This window comes from Entelurus aequoreus, linkage group LG07 (assembly GCF_033978785.1).
Source record: "Entelurus aequoreus isolate RoL-2023_Sb linkage group LG07, RoL_Eaeq_v1.1, whole genome shotgun sequence".
Lineage (NCBI taxonomy): Eukaryota > Metazoa > Chordata > Actinopteri > Syngnathiformes > Syngnathidae > Entelurus > Entelurus aequoreus.
The window spans coordinates 30,078,735-30,087,571 of record NC_084737.1 but is presented as its reverse complement, the minus strand read 5'-3'; the positions used below and the strand labels follow the sequence as shown (position 1 = coordinate 30,087,571).

The window sequence follows — 8,837 nt, the reverse complement described above, 5'->3', positions numbered from 1 at the left end:
GCTATAACACTCAGGGTCTGTAACACACATGTGCTCATTTATCCAAACAGTTCCTGTCCAAACATTCAGTCCTTCATCTCGACTGTTGGCCAGAAATAAACGCAGGCGACCGATGGAGTGAGGCCTCTGCACCTGTGAATGTGAGGAAGAAAACCAACTTTTTTTTCTTTTCTTTTTTTTTCTTCCTGTCTTTGGCTTTGCTAAGTTTGTTCTTTGCGCTTTTGTAAATGTTCAATGATAAAGGTCATTAAAATGGTTCCGTGTTCATAGGCCTGCAAAAAGTTAAGAAAACTGTCCACACTAAAAAATGCTGGGTTATTTTGATAACCCAATTTATGAGTTGCGAGTGTTGGGTTACATTTTGGAGTTATTTTTAGGAAGAGCAATCAATTTTTGGGGTTATAAGGCTATGACTTTACCTCAATTTCTGGGTTTTCAAAACTATGAACTATTTTTGGGTTGTTTTTCAATGAGTAACGCATTTTTGGGTAAAAGGCTCTTTTTTTTAAATTAAAAAGGTACTTTTTTCTTCAAGGGGATTTTACTAAGGATTAATCTCATTAACATTATTTACAATCACACATCTTATGTACATGAAAATATTTGAGCATGCTGAATATAACTAGTATGAACGGCAATTATTGTAAAAAAAATGTCACTCATCTTGCTTTTGAGTATATTTTAATAGAATAAAAATAATTTTGATCAGTAGTTGAGAAGGAGTAGAACAAACCAGCAGTAAAATGTATACTTTTTAACCAATTATTGGGTCAAGAAGCACTAAATTGCGCAACCCAATAGTTGGGTTTAGAATAACCCAATATTGTAGTAAGCATAACTCTGCTTTTGTGTTAAATAAATTCAACCAAATAGTTGGGTTATAAATCAACCAACATTGAGTTAGCATAACTCAACTTATGGGTTAAATCATTCAACCCAATAGTTTGGTTGGGAATAACCCAACATTAAGTTATTACGACTCAACTTTTTGGTTAAATAATTCAACGCAAAAGTTGGGTTGAAAAAATTAACCCAAAATGTTGAGTTAAAAAAAACTCAAACAAGGGGTTCGTCCTTTTCTGAACCAGCAGTTGGGTTAAAATTGGGTTATTTTTAACCCAACATTTTTGTGTGTGTAATATCCACGCTAGGCAAGTAGTTGGCGATGTTACTTTGTAAAGAAAAAGTAAGTTCATGCTCACCACATTGACACATTAGTGTAAATGTAGAACATGGGGTTGTTAAAGTGGAAACATTTCATGGGAATTAATGGATGTTTGTGTGCATTAAAGGGCCCCTCTAATGCTGACAGCATTGACTCATATGTAGAAGGTAAACTTCCCCCCAAAATAGAAACAGTAGTGATTTCAGGGACGAGTGTAATGTGCAGCAATCATTTTATTGATTTAGAATTTGAAAAAATGTAGTTTTGCATTTTAATTTTAAAGACTCAAACCTAATACGATTCTGAAAATCAGGAGCACCATGGAGGTGGGAAAGACTGAGTCAAAAAACAAAAAACAAGAGAAAAAGAAGGTAAGCTGATAGCATTCTACTTTGCGTCCTCTTCTACTGATGTTGTCTTCAAGATGATTGAGGAAATGCTGAAATAACATGAGGAAACAGCTCCTTCTCCATGGTGTCTATGGAGAAAGAGATGAAAGAGCAGGGAAGTCCAGAAATGGTGATTGTTTTATATTTATTTTTTGTTCATAATGTTAACCATATCAATTTTGAAGTAATCATGGACCAGGGTGACAAAAACATGCAATTAATTGATTAAAAAAAGTTTTACATGTTTTATCCACATTGTCTATGCGAGGAAATGGGTCCAGTTCTGTAGATGACGTCACACACGGCTAGATAACAACAACTCACTGTACGCTGGCATTGATCAGGCATCACTCCGCCGTTTGCAGCTTGTGCAAAACGCGGCTGCCCGTCTCCTCACCAGTACCAAAAAACGCGAGCACATCACCCCAGTCCTGGCCTCACTCCACTGGCTCCCTGTCCGTCACCGCATTGATTTTAAATTACTTTTAATTGTTTTTAAGTCCCTAAATGGTTTGACCCCACACTACCTGACCGAGCTGCTGCATCATCATACCTCGTCTAGAGCCTTAAGGTCAGCTGACCAAATGCTTTTGGCGGTCCCCAGATCCAGGCTAAAGACCAGAGGGGACAGAGCTTTTTCCGTTGCCGCCCCTAAGCTCTGGAACAGCCTTCCCCTCCACATTAGGTCAGCCCAGAGCCTGGGGGTCTTCAAAACCCTCCTTAAGACCTACCTCTTCTCGCTGGCCTTTGACCTGAGCTGAGTCCGCCCACTAGGCCACCATTTCTAGTCCCCCCCCCCCACCCCTTCGCTTTAGTTTTATTTTTCAATTGGTCGCACTTTTATTATTATTATTTTTATTCGGCAAATTTTTACTTTTTATTCGACCCCTTTTACCGTATTGCTTTTGCACTATCTTATTCAGCACATTCATTGTTTATGTTCCTTGTTTGTTTTTGTTTTTTTGTTTTGTTTTGTTTTTTACTCTATGCTTTTTTTAACCTGTAAAGCACTTTGGTTCAATTTAAAAGTTGTTGAAAACGAGCTATATAAATAAAGTTGACTTGACTTGACACCAAGAGGGGCGGCATATGTAGTCTGGCCATGGAAAGGGGGCTTCCAAGTCCAGCTAGTTTTCTACCAATTACTCAAAAACTAATTTATATTATGGAAAATGACTGCCAGTTTCGTTTTCAGGAGCACACAATACAAAATACATAGAGATAGCCTGTTGGTGAAATTTTGTTCATCTGGACACTATGGATCCTTTAATGAGAATATATGTGAATTTACAGAAATCAACAGGACTGAATTGAAAAGGAAGGTGAGAATTCTTATGTAGTGTAAGAAACCATCTTGGATCATAATCATTTTGTAAAACAACTATTTTCAATATTAATTTAGTGGTATTGTGCTTATCTCATGTGCACACGCATAACTTTCTGCAGTGCTATCAAGACCACACCCTCTGCATTCACGGTACATTCGTCCATGCATGCAATGACATTTTATAAAACAAATATGAAGTTCCACTTCTTCAATGAAATAAATTGATAGTGAAATATTTACAAATCCATGTCACAAATTAGTTTTCAAATGTAATTGTATGTACAGTTGTCCCTTGTTTATCGCTGTTAATTGGTTTAAAACATCACCGCAATAAATTAATTCCAGTGAAGTAGGAATTCATCCAGTTTCTACCGCTTGTCCCTCTCGGAGTCACGGGGGTGGCTGGAGCCTATCCCAGCTGTATTTAGGTGGAAGGTGGGGTACACCCTGGACAAGTTGCCACCTCAAATCATTAATTATAAATTAATTATAATGTTTACGTTTTTCCACATAGAGTTTTTCAACATAATGAGAGCCCTATAGACATAAAATAACACCCTTTGGTCACCTTTACACACTTTTAATGCAATATGGTGATGCTACCTGAGGCTGAACCAATCAGGGACCACGATACCGAACAGCCGCTCTGATTGGTTTGGTATCAGAGTGGTCAATACTAATGTAGGTATTGATACTTCTAGTTTATTTAGCCATTGTTATGCGTATGCTTATATATGTAAATATTACATATATGTTATATTTTATATTGCTACTACGGTACATTTTTAGTCTACTTTATACCTTTTCTTTTCGCCCTCTTTTTGTGCCCTTGTGTGCATGTTCCTTTCCATCCTTTTTAACTGAGCTACTGTGTGGAACAATTTCCCTTGTGGATCAATAAAGTTCGTCTAAGTCTAAGTCTTAATTTAGGGCCCGAAAATATGCTTTAAACACTATTCCTTTAATTACAAGTCAAAAATGTCCATATATTTTTGAATGTGGAGTCGAAGAATGATTCTCGGTTCTCACTGTAAGGCACTGTATATATATATATATGTATATATATATGTATATATATATATATATATATATATATATATATATATATATATATATATATATATATATATATATATATATATATATATATATATATATATATATAAATATATATATACATATATATATATATATATATATATATATATATATATATATATATATATATATATATATATATATATATATATATATATATATATATATATATATATATATATATATACATATATATATATATATATATATATATATATATATATATAAAACAACAGCAACTTTGGATGTTCATGTTGTTTTAGTGATGATGTGTTTAACGTGGCAACTTTAACCAATTTGACTGTTTGCATGCTAAGGCTCCAAACTATCATAATCAACTTTCTTTTGGAAATGACTCTTGACCTCTTTTTTACTATTCTGTCACTTCTAATTTCCGTGCAATATCAAGGGAAAATGAGTTGCTTTACGGTGCATTTTACATCTCACATTTTTGTGTACTAGCGAGTAGTCGTTAGAGGGAGACAAGCACGCAGGAAGAAAAAGAAGAAAGAGGGACGTGGGATCATGTGTTTCCACTTTTGACCCCTTGCACTCAAGCATGTGCACACCTGGTTCGGTTTAGAACATGTAGAAGACTGATGGCAACGCTGGCAAAGGGTTTCATCTGCACAGCGGAGGTGTACATGCAGACGTTCTGCATGAAAAAAATGCAATGTCTTTTGACACGGTGTTCAAGCACAAAATAAACAAAATCGGCGTCAGAATCAAAAATCCCTGTGCTGCAGTGAGGTATTCGACTTGATGTTGTAAATCCGCCAAATTATTCATCATGGAAGATTTTGAACAAGACCGCAGTGTCGCCAGCAACGTGAAAATGTATGTCAGATGTGCTGCCTTGATGATGAGAAGACTCATAGCTGCTCATCTGTTTCCTATTGGGCTGGAGCGGTTCTGGCAGGAAGGCATTGGGCAGCAAATAAAGGCAAGGCAGCATTGGAGCCACGGTAAAGTCAGAGTAAAGGGGCAGAGAAACAGGAAATGACAAGTGTGACCCACAGGGTGCACTTACCAGCTTGCCAGGACCCCCTGGACTCAGCCAAGCTACTGCGCCTACAAGTTTCCATCACCTGCTGTTTCTGGTTCCCTTTACATGAATCCAGGCGCTCACTTCCTGTAGCAGGGTTTTAACTTTTACATTTAAAATGTCATAGAAAACACTGGCTACATTTTTTTTAAAGGCCTACTGAAACCCATTACTACCGACCACGCAGTCTGATAGTTTATATATCAATGATGGAATCTTAACATTGCAACACATGCCAATACGGCCGGGTTAACTTATAAAGTGCAATTTTAAATTTCCCGCTAAACTTCCGGTTGAAAACGTCTATATATGATGACGTATGCGCGTGACGTCAATGGTTGAAACGGAAGTATTCGGACACATTGTATCCAATACAAAAAGCTCGGTTTTCATCGCAAATTTCCACAGTATTCTGTACATCTGTGTTGGTGAATCTTTTGCAATTTGTTTAATGAACAATGAAGACTGCAAAGAAGAAAGCTTTAGGTGGAATCGGTGTATTAGCGGCTGGCTGCAGCAACACAACCAGGAGGACTTTGACTTGGATAGCAGACGCGCTATTCGACGCTAGCCGCCGACTGCATCTATGATCGGGTGAAGTCCTTCGTCACTCCGTCGATCGCTGGAACGCAGGTGAGCACGGGTGTTGATGAGCAGATGAGGGCTGGCTGGCGTAGGTGGATAGCTAATGTTTTTAGCATAGCTCTGTAAGGTCCCGTTGCTAAGTTAGCTTCAATGGCGTCGTTAGCAACAGCATTATTAAGCTTTGCCAGGCTGGAAAGCATTAACCGTGTATTTACAGGTCCATGTTTTAATAGTATTGTTGATTTTCTGTCTATCCTTCCAGTCAGGGGTTTATTTCTTTTGTTTCTATCTGCAGTTAAGCCCGATGCTATCACGTTAGCTCCGTAGCTAAAGTGCTTCGCCGATGTATTGTCGTGGAGATAAAAGTCACTGTGAATGTCCATTTCGCGTTCTCGACTCTCATTTTCAAGAGGATATAGTATCCGAGGTGGTTTAAAATACAAATCCGTGATCCACAATAGAAAAAGGAGAGAGCGTGGATTCCAATGAGCCAGCTTGTACCTAAGTTACGCTCAGAGCGAAAAAAGATGCGTCCTGCACTGCACTCTAGTCCTTCACTCTCACGTTCCTCATCCACGAATCTTTCATCCTGGCTCAAATTAATGGGGTAATCGTCGCTTTCTCGGTCTGAATCGCTCTCGCTGCTGGTGTAAACAATGGGGAAATGTGAGGAGCCTTTCAACCTGTGACGTCACGCTACTTCCGGTAAAGGCAAGGCTTTTTTTGTCAGCGACCAAAAGTTGCGAACTTTATCGTCGATGTTCTCTACTAAATCCTTTCAGCAAAAATATGGCAATATCGCAAAATTATCAAGTATGACACATAGAATGGATCTGCTATCCCCGTTTAAATAAAAACATTTCATTTCAGTAGGCCTTTAAATGTACATCCTCTTTTGTTTTTATTATAAAAATAACTTTTATTGTGTGAATTCTCCAAAGCATCCACACATATGGTTTTCAAGCATCTATTTATTGTTATTATTCAACTTCAACTTATTATTCTTCTTCTCCAGATTTTGGCGCGCTCTACCTTCCACATTTTTCACCCGATTCAAACTGTTCCAACTTCAAACTGTTCAGCCTATTCGGGAATCGCGGGCTTTCCCTTGACAAATTCCAAAAATTCCAAAATCTCCCAGAATTCCAGGTTTTCCGGGGCATTTTTCCCATTCAAAATGAATTGGCCATTTTTCAAACTTCCACCATTTCCACATTTTTCAACCTATTCAAACCATTCCACCTTCAACATATTCCACCATTCTGGAAATTCAAACTTCCTTTTTTCCAAGTTCACAAAAATTCCAGGATTTTCCAGAATTCCTGCTTTTCCAAAGCCCTATTTCCGCCCTCCTTCCACATTTTTCAACGCATTTTAACCATTCCACCGTCCAAACATTCCTCTTAATCAGGAAAAGAAACAAAGTTGTTTTTTGAACTGGAAAAATTCCCAGTTTTACCAAAACTCCAGGAATTCCGTAATTCCATTTCTCAATTCAACATGTTACTATTTCAACATTTCTTGACCAATTTGAAAAATTCCAACACCAACTATTTCAACTCATAAAGTTAAAGTTAAAGTACCAATGATTGCCACACACACCCTAGGTGTGGTGAAATGTGTCCTCTGCATTTGACCCATCCCCTTGTTCCACCCCCTGGGAGGTGAGGGGAGCAGTGGGCAGCAGCGCCGCGCCCAGGAATCATTTTTGGTGATTTAATTCCAATGGCCACTGAGTAGGTAACTCATTCAGGCCATTCAAGTTTTTTACCATTTTCAAAAAAATTCCCGGTTTTCCCCAAATTCCCAAATTGTTTGGAAATTCCCATTGAAATCAATGGGACATTTTTCAAAGTTCCACCATTTCCACATTTTTGAACCTATTCAAACCATTTCACTTTTAACATATTCCACCATTCTGGAAATTCAAACTTTCTTTTTTCCAAGTTAAAAGAAATTCCAGGATTTTCCAGAATTCCTGCTTTTCCAAAGCCCTATTTCCGCCCTTTTTTCTGACGACTACTCCTTCCAAATTTTTCAACGCATTTCAACCGTTCAACCGTCCACACATTCCTCTTAACCAGGACAAAAAACGAAGTTGTTTTTTGAATTGGAAAATTCCCAGTTTTCCCAAAACTCCAGGAATTCCGTAATTCCATTTCTCAATTACTACTTCAACATTTCTTGACCGATTTGAAAAATTCCAACACCAACTATTTCAAGTAATTCAGGCCATTCACGTTTTTTTTTTACCATTTTCAAAAAAAATCCCGCTTTTCCCGAAATCCCCAAATTGTTTGGAAATTCCCATTGAAATCAATGGGACATTTTTCAAAGTTCCCCAATTCCCACATTTTTCATGTGATTCAAACTGTTCCAACTTCAAAATATTCTGCCTGTTTGTGTGCTCTATTCAACAATTCCAAAAATAATTCCAGGATTTCAGTCAAACTTCAGCATAGGAGCATTCATACACAAGTCCTTCAGGAATTGCCCCTTCTAGTTATTACATGTTAGTGTTCTATGCCTGTCTCTACAGCGCCTTACTGCCCCCTGCCATGTTAAACGGGCATTACAGCCACAGAGCGGCTAAAGCCTAGAAATCATTCCTGTTTCCATCCAGAGCTTTTTACAGTACCTTCAGCGCTCCCTGGTGATGGATTAATGCACTGTTGTTGTCATTTTATAGCCATTTTATTGCCCTGGTGCAATTTACCAGGCTTTATGTGCCTCTGCTGTCCGGTAGAGCACTGCGCAGGCGCAGGAGGTCAACGCGTTCCTTCACCTCGTGATCAGCGGCGCATGCGTACTAGATTTCCGGCACACACACACACACACACACACACACACACACACACACACACACACACACACACACACACACACACACACACACACACACACACACACACACACACACACACACACACACACACACACACACACACACACACACACACACACACTTTTTAAATCTAAATCAAACACACAATTCATTCAAACACAAATGGCTGCTATACAAGCAGGCAGATAAAAGCATTGATTGATTGATTGATTGAAACTTTTATTAGTAGATTGCACAGTGCAGTACATATTCCGTACAATTGACCACTAAATGGTAACATCCGAATACGTTTTTCAACTTGTTTAAGTCGGGGTCCACTTAAATTGATTCATGATACAGATATACAGTATACTGTCATCATAATACAGTCATCACACAAGACA

The 8,837-nt window shown here is 38.2% G+C and overlaps 1 long non-coding RNA gene across 1 annotated transcript; it reads right to left on the bottom strand.

The window, feature by feature from the left end:
- Window positions 1-1,499: 1,499 nt before the first annotated feature.
- On the bottom strand, window positions 1,500-8,355 carry LOC133653023 (uncharacterized). Its single transcript, XR_009826642.1, has 3 exons — window positions 8,248-8,355; window positions 5,010-5,111; window positions 1,500-1,643 (listed from the first exon to the last, which is right to left on the bottom strand). It is a non-coding gene; the product is annotated as an uncharacterized LOC133653023 (long non-coding RNA).
- Window positions 8,356-8,837: the final 482 nt, after the last annotated feature.